This window comes from Papio anubis, chromosome 14 (assembly GCF_008728515.1).
Source record: "Papio anubis isolate 15944 chromosome 14, Panubis1.0, whole genome shotgun sequence".
Taxonomy (NCBI): Eukaryota; Metazoa; Chordata; class Mammalia; order Primates; family Cercopithecidae; genus Papio; species Papio anubis.
In genome coordinates, this window is record NC_044989.1 from 76,918,181 (window position 1) to 76,940,787 (window position 22,607).

The window sequence follows — 22,607 nt, forward strand, 5'->3', positions numbered from 1 at the left end:
AACCTCACAAAAACTACATTTTTCTGCTCTTTTCCTAGTTCAGGACATTGTTTATTTAAACCACTAAAAGATTTGTAGACTTATTTATTCAGTGTTATCATCTATATCTTGTTTCTTCCTGGATCTGGCTTCTATTTCTGTTTGAGTATTTCCTCCAAGAGTGTTTTCAAAGAAAAGTTTGTATAGTAAATTTTATAAAGTCTCATATGCCTGAGAATAATATTTCTCCCTCCTATTTAAATTATAGTTTTACTGGATTAAAAACATGTTCAAATTTCTCTTCTGTCAACACATAAGTATTATTGCATTGCCTTCTGGTATGCAGTGTAGCTGTTGCAAAACCTAATTTTTAATCTAATACTTGTAGTTTCTAAGGCTGTCTACACTATTATTTCTTGCAGCTTTTAAGATGGTCTCTGTATTGAATGATCTCAAATATTACAATAGTGTATACAAACATGGTCTTACCTTTCTGTTTAATATTACATAGGCATTTTTCATATTTTTTAAATGAAAACATTATTTAGATATTGTTTCAAATATTTCCTTGTCTGTTCATCTGTCAAAAAACACTTAACATAGTTTCCATATCTTGGGTATTGTAAATAATGGCAAAATGATCATGGGAGCACAGATATACCTTTGAGATACTCATTTCACTTCTTTGGATTTTTACTACTTAGTGGGATTGTTGTACCACGTGGTTCAATTTTCACTTTTTTAAGAAAACTGCCTACTGTTTTTCACAATGGTTTATTTTTTCTCTACACTTCACCAATACTTGTTATCTCTGGTCTTTTTGATATAGCCATACTAACAGGTGTGAGGTGACATCTTGTGGTTTTGAGTTGCATTTCCCTGATGATTAGTAATATTGAATACCTTTTAGTATACCTTTGGCCATTTTTAAGTCTTCTATGGAAAAATGTCTCATGAGGTTCTTTGCCTACTTTTTATTTGGGTTACTTGGTTTTGTGTGCTATTGAGTTTTATGAGTTGCCTATATATTTTGGATTTAACTCTTTAAAACATACATGCTTTGCAAATATTTTCTCCCATTTTTATAGATAGGCTTTCCATTTTATTGACTTTTTTTATTTTTATTTTTTATTTTTTTGCTGTGTAAAAACATTTTAGTTTGATGTAGCCTCACTTGTTTTTGTGTTTTTGTTTGTTTTGCTTTGCTTTTGCTTTTTTGTGTTATTTTTGCCTGTGATTTTGGTGTTATATTCAAAATAATCACTACCAAGACCCATGTCAAGGAGATTTTTCTCCTATGTTTTCTTTCAGGATTTTTTTTTCAGGCATTATCTTTAAGTCTTTTATCCATGTTGAGTTAATATTTGTGTATGGTTTAAGATAAGGGCACACTTTCATTTGTCTGCATCTGGATATTCAGTTTCTCCAACACCATTTATTAAAGAGACTATCTTTTCCTCATTGTGTATTCTTGTCACCCTTGCCAAAAATTAGTTGGCTGTACATGTGTAGATTTATTTCTAGACTCAATATTCTGTTGCATTGGCTTAATGTGTCTGTTTTTATGGCAATATCATAGGGTTTTGATTACTATAGCTTTGTAATATACTTTGAAATCAGGATGTGTAATGCCTCTAGTTTGTTTGTATTTCTTAAGATTGTGTCTTTTGTCATTCCATACATGTTAGGATTGTTTTCTCTATTTCTGTAAAAATTGTCATTGGAATTTTGATAGAATTATCATTGAACCTATAGATTGTTTTGTGCAGTGTGGACATTTGTACAATATTAATTATTCCAATCCCTGTATAGAACTTTCAGTCCTATGTTGAATAAAAGTGGTGAGAGTGGGAACCCTTGCCTTTTTCAGATCTTAGAGGCATAGCTTTCAATTTTTCAAAATTGATGATAATGTTACTGTGGGCTTTTCATGTATAGTCTTTATTATGTTGAGGTGCACTCCCTAATTTGTTGAGAATTTTTCATGACAGTGTGTTGAATTTTGTCAAATGTTTTTTCTGTATCTACTGAGATGATCATATGTGTTTTGTCCTTTATTCTCTTAATTTGATATCACATTTATAGTTTTGCGTATGTTGACACATTCTTGTATTCCAGGGACAAATTCCACTTGATCATAGTGAATGATCCCTTTAATAAGCTGTTGAATTTGGTTTGCAAATATTTTGTTGAGGATTTTTGCATCTGTGTTCATCAGGGCTATTGGCCTGTAGTTGTCTTTTCTTATAATGTTCTTGTCTGGCTTATTGCCCTCATAAAAGGAGTGTGGAATTGTTCTTTTCCTCTTCCTCTATTTTTTTTGGAAGAGTTTGAAAAAATATTGGTGTTAATTCTTCTTTAAATATTTGATAGAATTCACCTGCAAAGTCATCTGATCTTGGGCTTTTCTTGGTTAAGAGGTTTTTGATTACTATTTCAGTCTCCTTACTCATTATTGGTTTGTTCAGATTTTCTGTCTTCGTGAGTCAGCCTTGTATATGCGTAGGTTTATATCTAGTCAGGTTGTATATTTCTAGAATTTTGTACATTTTCTTCTAGGTTATCTGATTTATTGGCATACAGTCATTCACAGTAGTCTCTTACCATCCTTTCATTGTATTTCTGTGGTATCAGTTGTAATGACTCCACTTTTATATATAATTTTATAAAAAAATATATCCTTGGGATATCAGTGATAAAATTATATCCCTGGGATATCATTGATTTTTAGCTTTATTGTATACATGGAGAAATAGCAATGACTCCTTTCTCTTTTTCTCGTGGTTAGCCTAGGTAAAACTTGATTACTTTTTTTCATTTTTTCAAAGGAAACCTCCATTTCATTGATCTTTTCTATTGTCCATCTAGTCTTTCTTTATTTTTGTGTAATTGTTGTTATTTGCTTCCTTCTGCTAACTTTGGGCTCAGTTTTGTTCTTATTTTTCTAGTTCCTTGAAGTATAAAGTTAGATTGTTTATTTGAGATTCTTTTTCTAAATGTAGGCATTTACCATATGAACTTCTGTCTTTGAACTGCTTGTGCTGCATCCCACAGGTGTTAGTATGCTGTGTGAGATTTCATCTTCATTTTCTCAATATATCTTAAAATGTCCCTTTTATTTTCTTTCTTTGTCTGTTGTTTGCTCAAGAGCATGCTAATTTCCACATACTTGAAAATTTCTCAGTTTTTCTCCTGTTACTGATGCCTAGTTTTTTATCATTGTGGTCAGGAAGGTTACTTGATATTACTTCAATCTTATTTTATTTTATTTATTTTTTTGAGACAGAGTCTCACTCTGTCACAAGGCTGGGGTGCAGTGGTGCGATCTTGGCTCACTGCAACCTCTGCGCCCCCGGGTTCAAGTGATTCTCCTATTTCAACCTCCTGAGTAGCTGGGACTACAGGCGTGCGCCACCACACCCAGCTAATTTTTGTATTTTTAGTAGAGATGAGGTTTCACCATGTTGACCAGGATTGTCTCGATCTCTTGATCTCGTGATCTGCCCACCTTAGCCTCCCAAAGTGCTGGGATTATAGGCGTGAGCCACCACATCTGGCCTATTTATTTATTTCTTGAGACAGAGTCTCACTCTGTAACCCAGGCTGGAGTGCAGCGGTGAGATCTCGGCTCTCTGCAACCTCCACCTCCCAGGTACAAGTGATTCTCCTGCCTCAGCCTCCAAAGTAGCTGGGATTACAGGGGCCCGTCACCTGGCTAATTTTTTTGTATTGTTAGTAGAGATGGAGTTTCACCACATTGGCCAGGCTGGTCTCAAACTCCTGACCTCAGGTGATTCACCCACCTTGGCCTCCCAAAGTGTTGGGGTTACAAGCGTGAGCCACTGTCCCTGGCTTATCTTAAATCTGTAAAGCCTTGCTTTGTGGCCTAATTTTTTTCTTTATTATATTTTAGTTCCTTATTTAATATTTTATATTGGTCACATCAGTGTCTCCAATTGGTTCTTCTTTATACAGCTTGTATGTCTGCTAAAAAGTCTATCCCTTATCTGTGAAAATATATTATTGTGCTTGGTGTAAGTTCAAACTTCGTGTGGTCCACTGTTAGTTTTTTTCTGACAGGTTGTTCATTCTGTCATTTTCTGTCATGGATCTCAAGTTCCCACATGCTTTGTTATATCTTCCTGTTGTTTCTTATTCCCTTAGGATATCAGTGATTTTTTTTTTTTTTTTTTTTAGCTTTATTGTGTACATAGACAAATGGCAAAAGCCATGGTCTGCACTATGCCTGGCAACTTAAGTTTAGAGAGTCCTTCGGACAAGACATCAGGGCCAAAAATCTCTGGTGCTCCCACATGGTCTCAACTTCATTCCCATCAGATGAACTTGTTTATTAGGGAACAGTATTGCCTGCACTCTAGGCTCTCCTATTTTCCAAGTGCTCCTTTTATGACAGCATTTTTAGGCCTCTGGGGTTGGGCTAAGGGAAGGAAGGATCACCTACAAGCAGTCTGCCTTGTTCTCCCTCAGTTAGACAGCACTAGCTTATGCTGTCAATTTTTTTTTCAGTTGGCATTGGTGTTTTCTTGCCAGGCAGGACCCAGGAAAGCAGGGATACTCCAAACCTTCATTAGAGGAAAGAGATAAGCATATCAGAAACCTCTTCTGCATCCCTATTCTCTCATTTGACTCTCGGCCTTGCTCCACCTTGTGTCCCCATTTTCTTCCTTGAAGAAGATGCTATCAACTTCGTACTCCTCAAAGATCTGTCAGAGTTGTGACTTATGTTCTGGGTTCCATCAATCTCTTTTTAGCTTCTGTGGTATATCCAAGGTTCGATTCATCAGCAGTTTAAATGAAACATGATCTTTTTTCCTTTTTTATTTAGAAATGCAAAAATTATGTTCATGGAATATCTAGATAATATTTGGTAATGTGCCATATTCACTTCCTAGTAACATGCACATACATTAATGTAGACTAGAATTCTAGAGTTGAAGTGACAGCTTATTTGTTTCTATATGAGATCCAGACTTGTATCTAAAGTTGAGTAATTGTGTGATATCAGTTGTTTTATTTTTCTCCTTATTTTTAACATTCTATTTTATAATTTAGAATCTATTCAGCTAAAACTTCAAAGCTATATTGAATGGTTGGCGGTAAATTATGGATAGTAGCTTGGTGATTGTGCCTGGTAGCAGAGCAGACATCCTGACATGCTAAAAATAACTAATACTTGTTTAGCATTTTACAAAGCATTATCTTAAGTGACTGATAAAACTGTAAAACAAGCCTTATTATAATTCTCATTTTATGGATGAGGAAACCAGAGCTGAGGAAGGCTCTTTGACGTTTTCAAAATCATTCAGCCAAGAAAGTCAGGTAAATGGTACAAAGAAAATCACAAAGCCCAAGATGTCTCAAATGCAAGGATAAGTAGGCACAAATACCAAGAATGCTAGTAGTAAGCCAAACCAGCAAAATCAAGCAAATGCAAGGAATAGGTGTCTACTTACGGATGCAAAACAAGAGACTGATGAGGGAGATGTATGTTCTTTTAATCTGAAAGAACTATAATGGTCTCACTACCAGAATTTAGCCCCAGTTACACATCTGTAAAATGGAACAAAAAGAACTAGAAAATTTAAGAGAACAAATTCTCAGTTTAAACTTTTCTCAGTGGGGAAGAGGATGATGGGGTGGGATTGGAACTCAAGTGCTTTTTTCACAAGCTTCCAGAGAGGAAAATGTTTTGGTTACTACATATATTCTTAAAATATGTCAAAAATGATGATCATCTCTTTCTGTACATAACTCTCCCATCTCTGTTTTCCTGTTTCTCTTTTTGACTATTTGCTTCTTTGTATTTCTTCTCTTCTTCTTCTTCCCCACTTCTGTAGCTCAGCAATTTCTGTGTATAGATGTATAGATTTCTATATGTAGATTATCTGACATCATTCTATGTAATGATGTACACAGACGTATATCTCCTATTTGCCTCTGTCTTGCATCTCATTTTTCTTTTCTGTCTCCCTCCACTCCAGCATCTGGATCATAACAAGTATGCAACGATGCATGAGGACCCTCCAACTTGCAACATTTTGTCTACCATATGCTTAAAAGAAGGGAAGCTTCATAGAGTTTGGGTATTTGAGTTAAGTTGAAAATTTTGCCTTTTTCTTTCTAAGATTAATATATTTTATCACTTTAAAAGATTATTATCTATGAGATTCTGATGTAAGTAATCAAAGTGGACATCTGCGTCTCCTTTCTCAGAGTTTAAGAAAAAATGATATATATGAGTTGTTCTGGGTCTTATAAACATCTTACACATGGTTCAACATGGTCCTTCTATACTTAGCTTAACTAAATCTTTTGAAATTCATTTTCTTTTAAATCAAAACCAGGTATTAAAGTGATCATTTTTAAACATCTATTAAAATAATCATATTTTCAAAAATTTAATCTTGAGCATAATGACTCATGGTAAACTATCATTTTATCCTTAAGATAAAGCCTACCTGATACTATTTATAAATATCATATTTAAAAGTGTTGCACTGTATTTGTAAATTAGATTACTCTATGGATTTTTCTTTACGTGCACTACTTGTTTAGATTTGATTTCAGATTTGCTTTAGCCTTGAGGAATAAGTTGAGCAATTTTTTTTCTTTCATTTTGGTTTCTCTTAATTGTATTTCTAACATAGGTACTATCTCCTTCTTGAAGTCTTGGAAAAAACTCATCTGCAAACTGTCTAGAACTGACATCTATTTTAGAAGTACTTCGCTTTTTGATTTTTTTTCCAAATTCTATAGGTATTAGTTTATTTAGGTATTTTAATTTTCCTTGGACAAATTTTGTTCACGTTTATTGTTTCAATATATTAATTTCATTTAAATTTCAAACTTAATGGCATAAATTTGCTTGTAGCATTTTATTTTTATAAGTATTCTCTGTTTATAGTTATTTATTTCTTCCCCTTTCCAATTTTGTGGTTTGTTTGTTTAGTTTGTTCTTCTTCATGTTTCTTGATCGGATTTCCTCAAGGTTTGTATATTGTATAGATCTTATAAAATAACTGTGTTTATATTAACCAAGTCTGTATGTTTGGTATTACATTGTTTCCTACTTTTATAATTATGCTATTCCTATTTAAAAATTTATTTTGTTGTTTTCTAAGTTCATAAATTGAAATCCAGTTGATAAATTTTTAATATTCATTTTATATTATACATATTTAAGGCTGTACCTTTTCTCTGAGTGATATTCTGGACTCTGCCAGGTTTAAATATGTAGTGACATTGCCATTCATTTTCAAGTACTTTCTAATTTTCATATCATTTCTTCTTGCTTAATCAAGAATAACATAGTAGCATGTCTGTTTTCACATGCGTAAGATGTGTGTGTGTGTGTGCGTATGGGGTGGAATCACATTCTTTGTTGAAAAGTTTCAATTTATTCCATAATTGTCAGAAACAATAGCCTACATAATTTTTGCCTTGGGAAAATTATTGAATGTTACTTTCATGCTCACTATGTAACTTGATGTATCAAATGGTCTAGATTTGTTTGAATACAAACTTAGTTCTGTATTTCTTGATACTAATTATGTTTATAATATCTATCTATAACTACATGTTGGTTAATTGCTTTCTAACAATTCCTCTATAATTTGTTTTAAAATACATTTTAGTTTCAGAGATAAGTGAATTTAAAAGATCCCATTATAATGGTGGATTCGTCAATTCCCCTTGTGTAATTTCAAGTTTTTTGTTATCTGTTTTTAATTTAATGTATTGCAACAATATCATATTAGGTCCAGAAAGAACTGTCATTACTATATGTGCGGATAAAGTAAAATTTTGGTAAATTCTAGATAGCATCTAACATCTACTTTGGCTTCCTGTGTTACAGACAGTGTTAAAATTCTTTGTATCACTATTAGGTCCATACTATTATTGTTGTTGCTATTATTATTGCCATTTCACAGAAAAGAGACCAGGTGTAAAGAATGAACACATAGTGTTACTTTCAGCTAGCAAGCAAAGAAGCCACCCAGGGAGCTGCCCTGACCTCAAACCTACACAGACAGCTCCAGAGCCATTCCCCTTCAGCGCCATGCTCATCAGTACCATTCATGCTTTGTTTTGTTCCTTGAATTCTATTTTGTCTTTATTTGTACAATGTTGTCTGACCTATATGTTCTCATTCTTTGTTTTAAACCGCTTAGTGCCAGTTCATTTTACATTTAATGCTTAACACCGTATTGCTAAATTTTTTTTAGAGAATTTGATAGTCTTCAATAAAAGTCATATACATACATTTTAATTATGGATATTTTGACTTAATAATGTTATTTTACTTTTTACTTTATATATAAATATATATATATATATATATATATATTCCTTCCTTCCTTCTTTCCTTCCCTTCCTCCCTCCTTCCCTCCCTCCCTCCCTCCTTTCTCTCTCTCTCTCTCTCTCTCTGTCTCCCCACTCCTTCTCTCCCCTCCCCTCCACTCCCCTCCCCTTCCCTTCCCTTCCCTTCCCAGATGGAGTCTCACTCTGTCGCCCAAGCTGGAGTGCAGTGGTGTGATCTGGATTTACTGCAAGCTCCGCCTCTCGGGTTCATGCCATTCTCCCACCTCAGCCTACCGAGTAGCTAGGACTACAGGTGCCCGCCACCATGCCTGGCTAATTTTTTGCATTTTTAGTAGACATGGGGTTTCACTGTGTTAGCCAGGTTGGTCTTGATCTCCTGACCTCATGATCTGTTGTCCTTGGCCTCACAAAGGGCTGGGATTACAGGCATGTGCCACTGCACCTGGCCCCTACTTATTATATTTTTATTGATTCTTTTAATTTTTTCTTCAGGTTTTTGCAAATTTTCTATTTTTCACTTCTAATTTTTTGATGCCTTAATTTTCTTGGAACACATCCACCTTTTCTCCTAAGATTTTATCATGTGCTTTCCCAAAAGTTTAAAGAAACCCAGTTTCATTTCATCTGAAATAATAAAAAAAAAAAATTAAGTTTACCCCTGCCACAGATAGTAGGGAAATATTGAGCCAAAATATAACTTTAATATTTAAATTATCAATAATTCATATCTAATTTAAAAGATACCTTTTTCACCAAGGTTTCTTGCATATTAAATTTATTTTTTGACTTTGTTCCTCTTCTTCTAGTTAAAAAATTTTAATGATTTGTGCATGCCAAACTTTTTTACTTTTTATTATGAAGTTCACTTATCTTTCTGCTCATGTAATTGTTGGATAATATTTTCACATTAAAAGCTCAAACTTTTACAAACTTATATGTTACCGTATCTCTATGAAAATTTGGAATAAGATTAGAATATTCAATGTAATAACCTCATTTAGCTGAATAAAATTTTATGTTTTTCGTTTCTTTGATTACTGTTTCTCTTCTACCTGCCTTGTTCTGTGCTGGGATTCCTATTACATGAATGCGAGATTTCTCATATTAGTCTTCCACATTTCTCATACTAAGAGAACCGTTTTGTTATCCTTATTCATTTTTTTAATTGCAAGAAAAATAATACTGAGCTGATCATATAATAGCTACATTTTCAAATTGTTGCTTAATTTTTCCATGGCATATTTATTCCTGCCTTTTATCTTGAACAAATGAACTAATCCATTTGTTCATTTGTGAATCTTGGCTCTAGGTCATAGATAAATAATTTTAGTGCTATAAATTGGAGACTTTCTAGATTTTCACTGGTTTCTTTTAAGAAATCTTATTTGTAAGGGAATATTTCTACTTCATTTGCCCAACTGACCTCATCTAACTTGATATTTAATTTTATATATCAAGCAATTTTTGCTTGTTTGCTTTTATTTTATATTTTTTATATATTATGATATATATCATATATACATCACAAATATAGTCCTATATATAGGATTTTGCAATTATGAAAACTTAGCTGACTTTCAGATTGCGTGAGCTTTTGCTCCTTTCATTTACAGATTAGACATGTTCTGAAAAAAATGAGACCCCTTGCTGATGACTGGAAATGCAAACTGGAGAATGGTGAGCAATGGAGAAGAGAGAGGGAATAAGATCTGCAGCCCTCTACATAACAATGAAGAGGGGATATTTTGTACCTAGGGAAGTTTTGGCAATATCTAAAGATATTTTGATGCTCAAAACTGGAGGGAAGCCACTGGCACCTAGTAGATAGAAGCCCGGGATGCTACTAAGCCTCCTACAACTCACAGAATAGCTCTTCATGACAATGAATTAGCCAGTCTAAAGTGCAATAGTGTTGTGCTTGGGAAATTATTGCATATAGATTTATAGAAATGAAAAGGAACCCATGCATAAGGAAAGGAAGGGAGCAAAGTAGTCAAAGAAAGGTATGAGACAACCTAGTAGGGCAGGCCAACATTCAAATTCAGGAAATACAGAGAACGCCACAAAGATACTCCTTGAGAAGAGCAACTCCAGGACACATAATTGTCAGATTCAACAAAGTTGAAATGAAGGAAAAAATGTTAAGGGCAGCCAGAGACAAAGGTCAGGTTACACACAAAGGGAAGCCCATCAGACTAACAGCAGATCTCTTGGCAGAAACTCTCGAAGCCAGAAGAGAGTGGGGGCCAATATTCAACATTCTTAAAGAAAAGAATTTTCAACCCAGAATTTCATATAGACAAACTAAGTTTCATAAGTGAAGGAGAAATAAAATCCTTTACAGACAAGCAAATGCTTAGAAATTTTGACACCACCAGGACTGCCCTACAAGAGATCCTGAAGGAAGCACTAGACATGGAAAGGAAAAACAGGTACCAGCCATTGCAAAAACATGTCAAAATGTAAAGTCCATCAATGCTAGGAAGAAACTGCATCAACCAGCGAACAAAATAACCAAATAATATCGCAATGACAGGATCAAGTTCACACATAACAATATTAACCTTAAATGTAAATGGACTAAATGGTCCAATTAAAAGACACAGACTGGCAAATTGGATAAAGAGTCAAGACCCATCAGTTTGCTGTATTCAGGAGACCCATCTCACATGCAGAGACACACATAGGCTCAAAATAAAGGGATGGAGGAAGATCTACCAAGCAAATGGAAAACAAAAAAAAAGCAGGGGTTGCAATCCTAGTCTCTGATAAAACATACTTTAAACCATCAAAGATCAAAAGAGACAAAGAAGGCCATTGCATAATGGTAAAGGGATCAATTCATCAGGAAGAGCTAACTATCCTAAATATATATGCACCCAATACAGGAGCACCCAGATTCATAAAACAAGTCCTTAGAGACTTAAAAAGAGACTTAGAATTCCATACAATAATAATGGGAGACTTTAACACCCCACTGTCAACATTAGACAGATCAACAAGACAGAAACTTAACAAGGATATGCAAGAATTGAACACAACTCTGCACCAAGCGGACCTAATAGACATCCATAGAACTCTCCACCCCAAATCAACAGATTATACATTCTTCTCAGCACCACATTGCACTTATTCCAAAATTGACCACATAGTTGGAAGTAAAGCACTCCTCAGAAAATGTAAGAAAACAGAAATTATAACAAACTGTCTCTCAGATCACAGTGCAATGAAACTAGAACTCAGGACTAAGAAACTCAATCAAAACTGCTCAACTACATGGAAACGGAACAACCTGCTCCTAAATGATTACTGGGTACATAATGAAATGAAGGCAGAAATAAAGATGTTCTTTGAAACCAGTGAGAACAAAGATACAACATACCAGAATCTCTGGAACACATTTAAAGCAGTGTGTAGAGGGAAATTTATAGTACTAAATGCCCACAAGAGAAAGCTGGAAAGATCTAAAATTGACACTCTAATATCACAATTAAAAGAACTAGAGAAGCAAGAGCAAACACATTCAAAAGCTAGCAGAAGGTAAGAAACAACTAAGATCAGAGCAGAACTAAAGGAGATAGAGACAAAAAAAAAAAACCCTCCAAAAATCAATGAATCCAGGAGCTGGTTTTTTGAAAAGATCAACAAAATTGATAGACCGTTAGCAAGACTAATAAAGAAGAAAAGAGAGAAGAATCCAATAGATGCAATAAAAAATGATAAAGGAGATATCACCACTGACCCCACAGAAATACAAACTGCCATCAGAGAATACTATAAACACCTCTATGCAAATAAACTAGAAAATCTAGAAGAAATGCATAATTTCCTGGATACTTACATTCTCCCAAGACTAAACCAGGAAGAAGTTGAATCTCTGAATAGACCAATAGCAGGCTCTGAAATTGAGGCAAAAATTAAGAGCCTACCAACCAAAAAAAGTCCAGGACCAGACAGATTCACAGCCGAATTCTACAAGAGGAACAAGGAGGAGTTGGTACCATTCCTTCTGAAACTATTCCAATCAATAGAAAAAGAGGGAATCCTCCCTAACTCATTTTACAAGGCCAACATCATCCTGATAACAAAGCCTGGCAGAGATACAACAAAAAAAGAGAATTTTAGACCAATATCCCTGATGAACATCGATGCAAAAATCCTCAATAAAATACTGGGAAACCGAATCCAGCAGCACATCAAAAAGCTTATCCACTATGATCAAGTGGGCTTCATCCATGGGATGCAAGGCTGGTTCAACATTCGCAAATCAATAAACATAATCCAGCATATAAACAGAACCAAAGACAAAAATCACATGATTATCTCAATAGTTGCAGAAAATGCCTTCAACAAAATCCAACAACCTTCATGCTAAAAACTCTCAATAAAGTAGGTATTGATGGAACGTATCTCAAAATAATAAGAGCTATTTATGACAAACCCACAGCCAATATCATACTGAATGGGCAAAAACTGGAAGCATTCCCTTCGAAAACTGGCACAAGACAGGGATGCCCTCTCTCACCACTCCTATTCAACATAGTGTTGGAAGTTCTGGCTAGGGCAATCAGGCAAGGGAAAGAAATCAAGGGTATTCAGTTAGGAAAAGAAGAAGTCAAATTGTCCCTGTTTGCAGATGACATGATTGTATATTTAGAAAACCCCATTGTGTCAGCCTCAAATCTCCTTAAGCTGATAAGCAACTTCAGCACAGTCTCAGGATACAAAATCAATGTGCAAAAATCACAAGCATTCTTATACACTAGTAACAGACAAACAGAGAGGCAAATCATGAATGAACTTCCATTCACAATTGGCTAAAGGAGATAATCAAATACCTAGGAATCCAACTTAGAGGTTAAGACCTCTTCAAGAGGAGAACTACAAACCACTGCTCAGTGAGAAATAAAGAGGACACAAACAAATGGGAAGAACATACCATGCTCATAGTAGGAAGAATCAATATAAATTGAAAATGGCTCATACTGTCAAGGTAATTTATAGTTTCAATGCCATCCCCATTAAGCTACCAATGACTTTCTTCACAGAATTTGAAAAAACTGCTAAAGTTCATATGGAACCAAAAAGAACTGCGTTGCCAAGACAATCCTGAGCCAAAAGAACAAAGCTGGAGGCATCCAAACTACCTGACTTCAAACTATGCACTACAAGGCTACAGTAACCAAAACAGCATGGTACTTGTACCAAAGCAAGAGATATAAGAAATGGAACAAATTAGAGCCCTCAGATACAAATACCACACATCACAGCCATCTGATCAACAAACCAAAACAGCATGGTACTTTACCAAAAGCAGAGATATAGAGAAATGGAACAGAACAGAGCCCTCAGATATAATACCACACATCTACAGCCATCTGATCTTTGACAAAGCCTAATAGAATCAAAGAATGGGAAAAGGATTTCCTATTTAATAAATGATACTTTGGGAAAATTGACACAACCATAAGTAGAAAGCTGAAACTGGATCCTTTCCTTACTCCTTATATGAAAAATTAATTCAAGATGGATTAGAGACTTAAATGTTAGACCCTAATACCACAAAACCCTAGAAGAAAACCTAGGTAATACCATTCAGGACATAGAGCATGGGCAAAGACTTCATGTCCAAAACAACATAAGCAATGGCAACAAAGCCAAAATTGACAAATGGGATCTAATTAAACTAAAAGAGCTTCTGCAAAGAAACACCATCAAGTGAACAGGCAACCTACAGAATGGGAGAAAAGTTTGCAATCTACTCATCTGACAAAGGGCTAATATCAGAACCTACAATGAACTCCGAGCAATTTTACAAAGAAATAAACAAACAACCCCATCAAAAGAAGTGGGCAAGGATATGAACAGACACTTCTCAAAGAAGACATTCATACAGCCAACAGACACATGAAAATGCTCATCATCACTGCCATCAGAGAAATGCAAATCAAAACCTAATGAGATACCATCTCACACCAATTGAGCCAGCAATCATTAAAAAATCAGGAAACAACAGGTGCTGGAGAGGATGTGGAGAAATAAGAACACTTTTACACTTTTGGTGGGACTGTAAATAGTTCAACCATTGTGGGGAAACAGTGTAGCGATTCCTCAGGGATCTGAACTAGAAATACCATTTGACCCAGCCATCCCATTACTGGGTGCTTTTCCCAAAGGATTATAAGTCATATATATAGAACACATGCACATTATGTTCATTGTGACACTATTTACAATAGCAAAGACTTGGAATCAACCCAAATCCATCAGTGACAGACTGGATTAAAAATGTGGCACATATACACCATGGAATACTATGCAGCCATAAAAAAGGATGAGTTTGTGTCCTTTGTAGGGACATGGATGCAGCTAGAAATATACATCATTCTCAGCAAACTATTGCAAGAACAGAAAACCAAATACCGCATGTTCTCACTCACTTAGGTTGGGAATTGAACAATGAGATCACTTGGACACAGGAAGGGGAGCATCTGCAGGGTCCTATTCTGGAGGAGAGGGGATGGGGGAGGGATAGCATTAGGAGATATTCCTAATGTAAATGATGAGTTAATGGAGTTGCAACACACCAACATGGCACATGTATATATATGTAACAAACCTGCACATTGTGCACATGTACCCTAGAACTTAAAGTATATTTAAAAAAAAAAAAATGTATGAGAGAGCAGAGGTAAGGTCGTTGCAACAACAAAAACAACAAAAATGTAGATATTGGGAATAGCATAGAAGTGCCCTGACAAAATAAAGCATGATCCTTCTTTCATCTCCCCAAGAACTTTTAGCAAAAAATCTATGTCATTCAGCTTACTTTGAGTGTTGCATTTCTGTTATTTGTGTATTTGATTTTTCAACAATATTCTAAGAATCATTCCCCAGCAGGCAAAGCAGAGATTATCAAAAGATCACTGTAACATTATCATTACCTTTAGAATTATTGTAGTTGTACTTAGCCATGTGAAAAGTTTCATACTCTTTGAGAAATAGCTGGGGTGAAATAGCCAACTGATATGACAAGTAAACTAAATGTTGTTCATATCTCTGATGGTTAACATTGCGTGTCCACTTGATTGGATTGAAGGAGGCAAAGTATTGTTCCTGGGTGTGTCTGTGAGGGTGTTGCCAAAGGAGATTAACATTTGAGTCAGTAGACTGAAAGATGCAGACCCTCAATCTGGGTGGGCACCATCTAAAGTCAATTGTCAGTGTAAAAGTGGGCATGGAAAGAGCAGACTTGCTGAATCTTCTGGCCTTCATCTTTCTCCCATGCTGGATGCTTCTTACCTTCAAATATCAGACTCCAACTTACTCAGCTTTTGGACTGTTGGACTTACAGCAGTGATTTACCAGGGACTCTCAGGCCTTCAGCCACAGACTGATGTCTGCACTATCAGCTTCCCTACTTTTGAGGTTTTGGGACTGGGGCTGGCTTCCTGGCTCTTCAGCTTACAGACGGCCTATTGTGGGACTTCATCTTGTGATTGTGTGAGTCAAACCCGATCAACTCCCCTTTACATAGTCATCTATCTCATTAATTCTGTCCCTTTAGAGAACCGTGACTAATAAAATATTTTAGCCCAAAATAAGTGAATTTCTATTTAGGGCTCATACAAGTGTTACTGGTCAGCAAGAGGCTTTCCTTATATGAAAATTTAGAGACTTTGGATCCATCAATTTTTGGTCCTACCATTCCAGAATCTTCTGTCTCTGGTCAGCAGATGAAAGATAAGAGTGAAAGGGGCTCTAAGCGCTTGATTAGAGGATCTAGCACGCAAGCACAGCTACACATGTACCTTTGACTGAAGAACAACTCTCTTCAATCAGAGAAGACTGTCTTCTTCAACTGACTGCACAGCCTGAGGAGGGATGCAGGTGGATTTGAGAGGAAGGAAGAAGGCAACCCAAAGAGATTTTGAATAGACAAGGCAATCGTGAGCAAAAAGAACAAAGCTGGAGGAATCAAAATTCCTAACTTCAAAATATGATATAAAGCTAGAGTAACCAAAAGAGCATGGTACTGGCATAAAACACATAGACCAATGTAACAGAACTGAGAATTCAGAAATAAATTCACACATTTATGTTCAACTAATTTTTGACAAAATTGCCAGGAGTGCACAATGGGGAAAAATCAATGTCTTCAACAAATGGTGTTAAAACAACTGGATATCCACATCCAGAAGAGTGAACTTAAACCCTTATCTCATGCCACATACAAAACACAACTCAAAATGATCAAAGACTTAAAAATAAGATCTAAACTGTAAAACTACTAGAAGAAAATATAGGAGAATATCTCCTTGAAATTGGTCTGGGCAATGATTTTTTGAATATGAATCAAAGCACAAACAACAAAAGCAAAAATAGACAAATGGAATTCCAGCAACAAGAAAATCTTCTGCACAGCAAAGAAAACCATCAACAGAGTGAAGAGGCAAAAATATGGAATAGGAGAAAAATCTTTCCAAACCATACATTTGATAAGGGGTTAATATCCAAAATATATAAAAAACTCAAACAACTCAAAAGTAAGAAAAAAAACACAATTAGAAATCAGCAAATGATCTAAATAGATATTTCTCACAAGAAGACATATAAATGGTCAACAGGTATAGGAAGAAATATTCAATATAACTAATAATTAGAAAAATGCAAATTAAAATCACAATGAGATTTCACCTCATATCTGTTAGAATGGCTATTGCAAAAAAAAAAAAAAAAAAAAAAAAAAGAAAGAAAAAAGAAAAAGAAAGATAAGTGTTGGAGAGGATGTGGATAAAAGGGAACTCCTGTACACTGTTAGTGGAAATATAAATTGATAACACTCATTATGATAAACAGCATGGAGTTTCCTTAAAAAATTAAAAATAGAACTCTCATGATTCAGCAATTTCACCTCTGGCCTTTTATCAGAGTAACTGTGCATTGAGGAAAGGGAAATGATCAGACATTTTGGGGACTACTAGACACTGGCTCTGAGCTGACGTTGATTCCAGGGACACAAAACATCACTATGGTCCTCCAGTTAAAGTAGAGGCTTATGGAAGTCAGGTGATTAATGAAGCTTTAGCTCATGTCCAACTTACAGTGGGTCCAGTGGGTCCCCAGACTCATCCTGTCATTTCCCCAGTGCCAGAATGCATAATTGGCATGGACATAGTGAGCAACTGAAAGAACCCCCACGCTGGCTCCCTGACTGGTAGGGTGAGGACCATTATGGTGGGAAAGGCCAAATGGAAGCCGTAGTAAATAGTAAATCTAATTTAACATATATATAAAATAAAATAAAACAATGTAGAATCTCTGCAGAGATTGCAGAGATCAGTGCCACCATCAATGACTTGAAGGATGCAGGCGTGGTGATTCCCACCACATCTCCGTTCAACTCTCCCATTTAGCCTGTGCAGAAGACAGACGGATCTTGGAGAATGACCGTGGATTATGATAAGCTTAACAATGTAGTGATTCCTATTGCAGCTGCTGTACCAGATCTGGTTTCATTGCTTGAGCAAATTAACACATCTGCTGGTACCTGGTATCTAGCCATTGACTTTTTCTCCATTCCTGTCCATAAGGCCCACCAGAAACCAGTCTAGCAAATGACTTTTTCTCCATTCCTGTCCATAAGGCCCACCAGAAACAATTTGCCTTCAGCTGGTAAGGTCAGCAATACCTATTTGCTTTCCTACCTCAGGGGCATATCAATATCAATTCTCTGGCTTTTTGTCATAATCTTATTCGGACAGAACTTGATCACTTTTTGTTTCCACCAGATATCACACTAGTTGGTTACATTGACGACATTATGCTGATTGGATCCAGTGAGCAAGAAGTAGCAGACACATTGGACTTATTGGTGAGACATTTGTGTGCCAGAGGATAGGAAATTAATCAGACTAAAATTCAGGGACCTTCTACCTTAGTAAAATTTCTAGGGGTCCAGTGTTGTGGGGCTTGTTGAGATATTCCTTCTAAGGTGAAGGATAAGTTGCTGCATTTGGCCCCTCCTACAACCAAGAAAGAGGCACAGCACCTAGTGGACCTGTTTGGATTTTGGAGGCAACACATTCCTCATTTGGGTTACTCTGGCCCATTTATCTAGTGACCCAAAAGGCTACCAGTTTCTAGTGTGATCCAGAACAGGAGAAGTCTCTACAACAGTTCCAAGCTGCTGTTCAAGCTGCTCTGCAACATTGCTCAGCAGATCCAATGGTGCTTTTGGTGTCAGTGGCAGGAGGATTTTAATAATCAAGTGGACAGAATGTCCTGTTCTGTGGACACCACTCAGCCTCTTTCCCCAGGCACCCCTGTCATCGCCCAATAGGCCCATGAACAAAGTGGCCATGGTGGCAGGGATTCAGGTTATACCTGGGCTCAGCAACATGGACTTCCACTCACCAAGGCTGACCTGGCTACAGGTACTGCTGAGTGCCCAATTTGCCAGCAGCAGAGACCAACAATGAGCCTTCGATATGGCACCATTCCTCAGGGCAATCAGCCAGCTACCTGGTGGGAGATTGATTATATTGGACCTCTTCCATCAACAAAAGGGCAGAGGTTTGTCTTCACTGGAATAGACACTTACCCTGGATATGGGTTTTCCTGTCCTGCATGCAATGCTTCTGCCAAGATTACCATCTGTGAACTCACGAATGCTTTATCCACCGTCATGGTATTCCACACGGCATTGCCTCTGACCAAGGCACTCACTTTATGGCCTTTATGACCAACTCATATTTCTAAAGGAAAGTGAAGACTGACTGATATCACTTTCAATTTTATCCATTATCTATTTTAGCTTCTGATAATGTTCAGGTTAATCACCTCATTGCTGTATTCTGCATTTTACGTGATTGAGATTTCACATAAAGAAGGCCAACGGACTCTAGTTCTGTGAATATTAATGACTAAGTTGGCTTGTTAAATTATTTTTGCCAAGTTACCTTTGGCTTTTAATAACCATTAACAGTAAAAACAATGGTCATGTACTTTTCAGATAGATAGAGTTTTCTGTGACCTTCTCTTGGGGAATAAGAATACAATTAACTGAGAAAAACTACCATATGGGATGAGAAGAACTTCCTGAAGGCAAAGGAAGAAGGTTATAATGTCTACATCAGTTTGAAAACAAAATCTTCGATCCAAGTATCCTTAATGGCAGAGAGGAGTTAAACAAAGACTGGAGGAACTGAGAATGGAAGCCCAAAGTGGGTTTTTCCAAGATTTAATTGGCTTTATTTTTTCTGTGAAGGTTGTAAAATAATCCTGAGGTAAATTTTCAAAACTCGAAAAGCACACATGCACAATTAATGTGCCCACAACTAACAGATCAGTATATATCATCCCAATCTTGTTTCTGCACATAAGTACATATTTTTAATTAATTAATTAATTCATTCATTATTAAGAGCTACCTCTGTTCAATCTAGATCAGCAGCTCTCAACGAGGGCACCTTTGACTTCAGAGGACATTTGTAAATGTCTGGATAAGATTTTGGTTGTCATAACTTGGGGTAGGAATACTACTGATATCTAGTGCATAGAAGCCAGGGATAGTACAGAACATCCTACAATAACAAGACATCCTCTCACATCAAAAAATTATCCATCCCCAAATGTCACTAGTGCTGAGGTGTAGAAACTTTAATGTAGATACTAGGAATTCAGTGGTTTATAAAACAAACTTGCTGCTTTTATGGAGCTTTTCTCTATTTGTTTGAGTAGAACAACAAATATGTAAAATGGAGGCAAAACAACTCTTCAGAGGTATTAGAGAGTACAGGTAAAGGGTGCCATTTTTATAGGATGGAAATAGGAGGTTGTCTAAAATACATTGTCATCTAAGCAAACATACATGACATGAGGAGTGAGAAATATGGCTCTCTGTTAAAAGAGTCCACTGGGCAGAGTATAAGTAGAATAAAATATGCTGAGTATGTTCCAAGAAGGGCAAGAACATCACGTGCTAAGATTACAGTGAACAAGTGATTGGTAGCAAATGAGGTCAAGAGATAAATGGTTTCAAGTTGTGTAGTGCCTTGTTAAGCATGACAAAAATTTGGGTCTTATACTCTGGCTGACAGAAAAATGCATTGGAGGATATTAAACAGAGAAGGTACATGATCTGAATTGTATTTTTAAAAATCACTGTCTGCCGGCTGGGCGCGGTGGCTCATGCCTGTAATCCCAGCACATTGGGAGGCTGAGGTGGGTGAATCACAAGGTCAGGAGATGGAGACCATCCTGGCTAACATGGTGAAACCCTACCTTTACTAAAAATACAAAAATTAGCCAGGTGTGGTGGTGCGTGACTGTAGTCCCAGCTACTCAGGAGGCTGGATCAGGAGAATCGCTTGAACCTGGGAGACAGAGATTGCAGTGAGCCGATTATCACGCCACTGCACTCCAGCCTGGCAATAGAGCGAGACTCCGTCAAAAACAAACAAGCAAACTACATCTATACACACACACACACACACACACACACGTGTATCACTGTCTGCCATATGAATTGACTAAAGGGAGATAGGGAGATAGGGTTGGTTAATGAGATAGTCCAGCCAAGAAATTATTGTAGTTTGGGCCAAAGTAATATTAATGGAGATAGTGAGAGCTTATTGGATTCTGGGTACATTTCGATAGCAGAGCCAAAGCATTCTGCCTTTGAGAGCTAAGAAATCCAAATCAGCAGAGCTTAAAAGCAGGAATGAGGGCAAATATTCTATGAATTGGTTACTGAGTATATTAAGGAAATAAATACTTCCACTTCTATCATTCAGTGACTTCTGAATTAATGTATTCTGGCTATGGAAAGTGAACAACCATATAATGTTTCTAATTCAAAACTTATATATTCCAAAACTTATATATGTAAGTGAGAAGATCATCTTTTCCTGGTATTATCTTTGTATTGAAGCTGTAACTGAGTCTGTGGTTAAGCCATTTCATCTTTCATTAGTCTAAGTGCTTCGTGGTGATAAGGAATGTGGTAAACCAGTTAATTCTATGGGTATGAACCCACTGCTGGACTTCCTCTGTTGTAAACTTAATTCTTTGATTAGAAGCAGTGGGATGGGGAATTGCCTGTTCATCCATAAGTGGTGGTGCTGGCAGAAGCATCAGGGGCATTAAAGACAAATCAATTTTCAGAATACAAGTCAATTTCAGTCAGGTTAAATATTCCAATGCAATTAATGTACTACCAGAGAGCTTTCTGTTTTCCCGCATGAAGTGGTGTGATATCAGGAACTGCAGATCTCAGCTGCCAATAGATTAGGCATTCAGCAGTAGTGTTATCCAGGTCAGCTTTGGTTAGGAAAGACTATGTTGTTGAGCTCAGTAGGTAGCTTCCAGTCTTGCCCTTGTGGCTACTTTGTACATAGGTCCATTTGATCCAGCAATGGAATGACTGGAAAATGAGGCTGATTGATAATCACAGAGAATATATACCCCTTTGTCCCCCTGATTAGTAAGAATCTCCCATGTAGTGGATGCCATTTGCTGGGCACTCACATGGGACACAGACATCTTCACAGTATGTGTCCATTCTGGGAATTTCATGCACATACTTCTTCACTAGACTTTATCAGATTACTAACCTTTTGGATCCATGGGTATGAACATCAATTCAGAGCTACAGTTTGGTAAACGCCTGGAAAGTGCAGGCTTTTCTCTTTTTACTTTTTATAGTCATTTTAACCTTTTACTTTTTTTACCTTTTACCTTATACCATTTTTACATTTTACCTTGTTATCGTCATCTTACGTAATAGTCCTTTTGAGCAAAGATTTAGAGGAAGATTTATTGTGGGTACTTTTGACAATTAATGCAAATTTCTTTCTCAAAGGGACTGAACCTTCAATAAGGAATCTGAGAATTGCTTTAAGACAGTGTATCAGTCTGTTTTCATGCTCCTGATAAAGATACACCCAAGACTGGGGGTAAAAAAAAAAGAAGGTTTAATGGATTTACAATTCCACATGGCTGAGGAGGCCTCACAATCACGACAGAAGGCAAAGAGAGGCAAGTCACCTCTTACATGGATGCCAGCAGGCAAAGAGAGAGAGCTTATGCAGGGAAACTCCTGTTTTTAAAACCATCAGATCTTGTGAGACTCATTCACTATAATGAGAACAGCATGGGAAAGACCCACCCCTATGATTCAATTATCTTCCACGGGGTTTCTCCCACAACCCATGGGAATTATGGGAGCTACAAGATGAGATTTAGGTGGGGACACAGAGCCAAACCATATAATTCCACTACTG

General features: G+C 36.5%; 1 long non-coding RNA gene across 3 annotated transcripts in view; it reads left to right on the top strand.

Annotated features, from left to right (window-relative positions):
* Positions 1-8,260, top strand: part of LOC103877082 — a 79,412-nt gene extending 71,152 nt beyond the window's left edge. For 2 of the 3 annotated variants that reach the window (XR_002516756.2, XR_636641.4), the window contains exons 3-4: positions 5,982-6,091; positions 7,932-8,260. This is a non-coding gene — a long non-coding RNA (uncharacterized LOC103877082). The remainder of the gene's footprint in view (positions 1-5,981; positions 6,092-7,931) is intronic. The other variant, XR_002516757.2, reaches the window with a different exon arrangement.
* Positions 8,261-22,607: the final 14,347 nt, after the last annotated feature.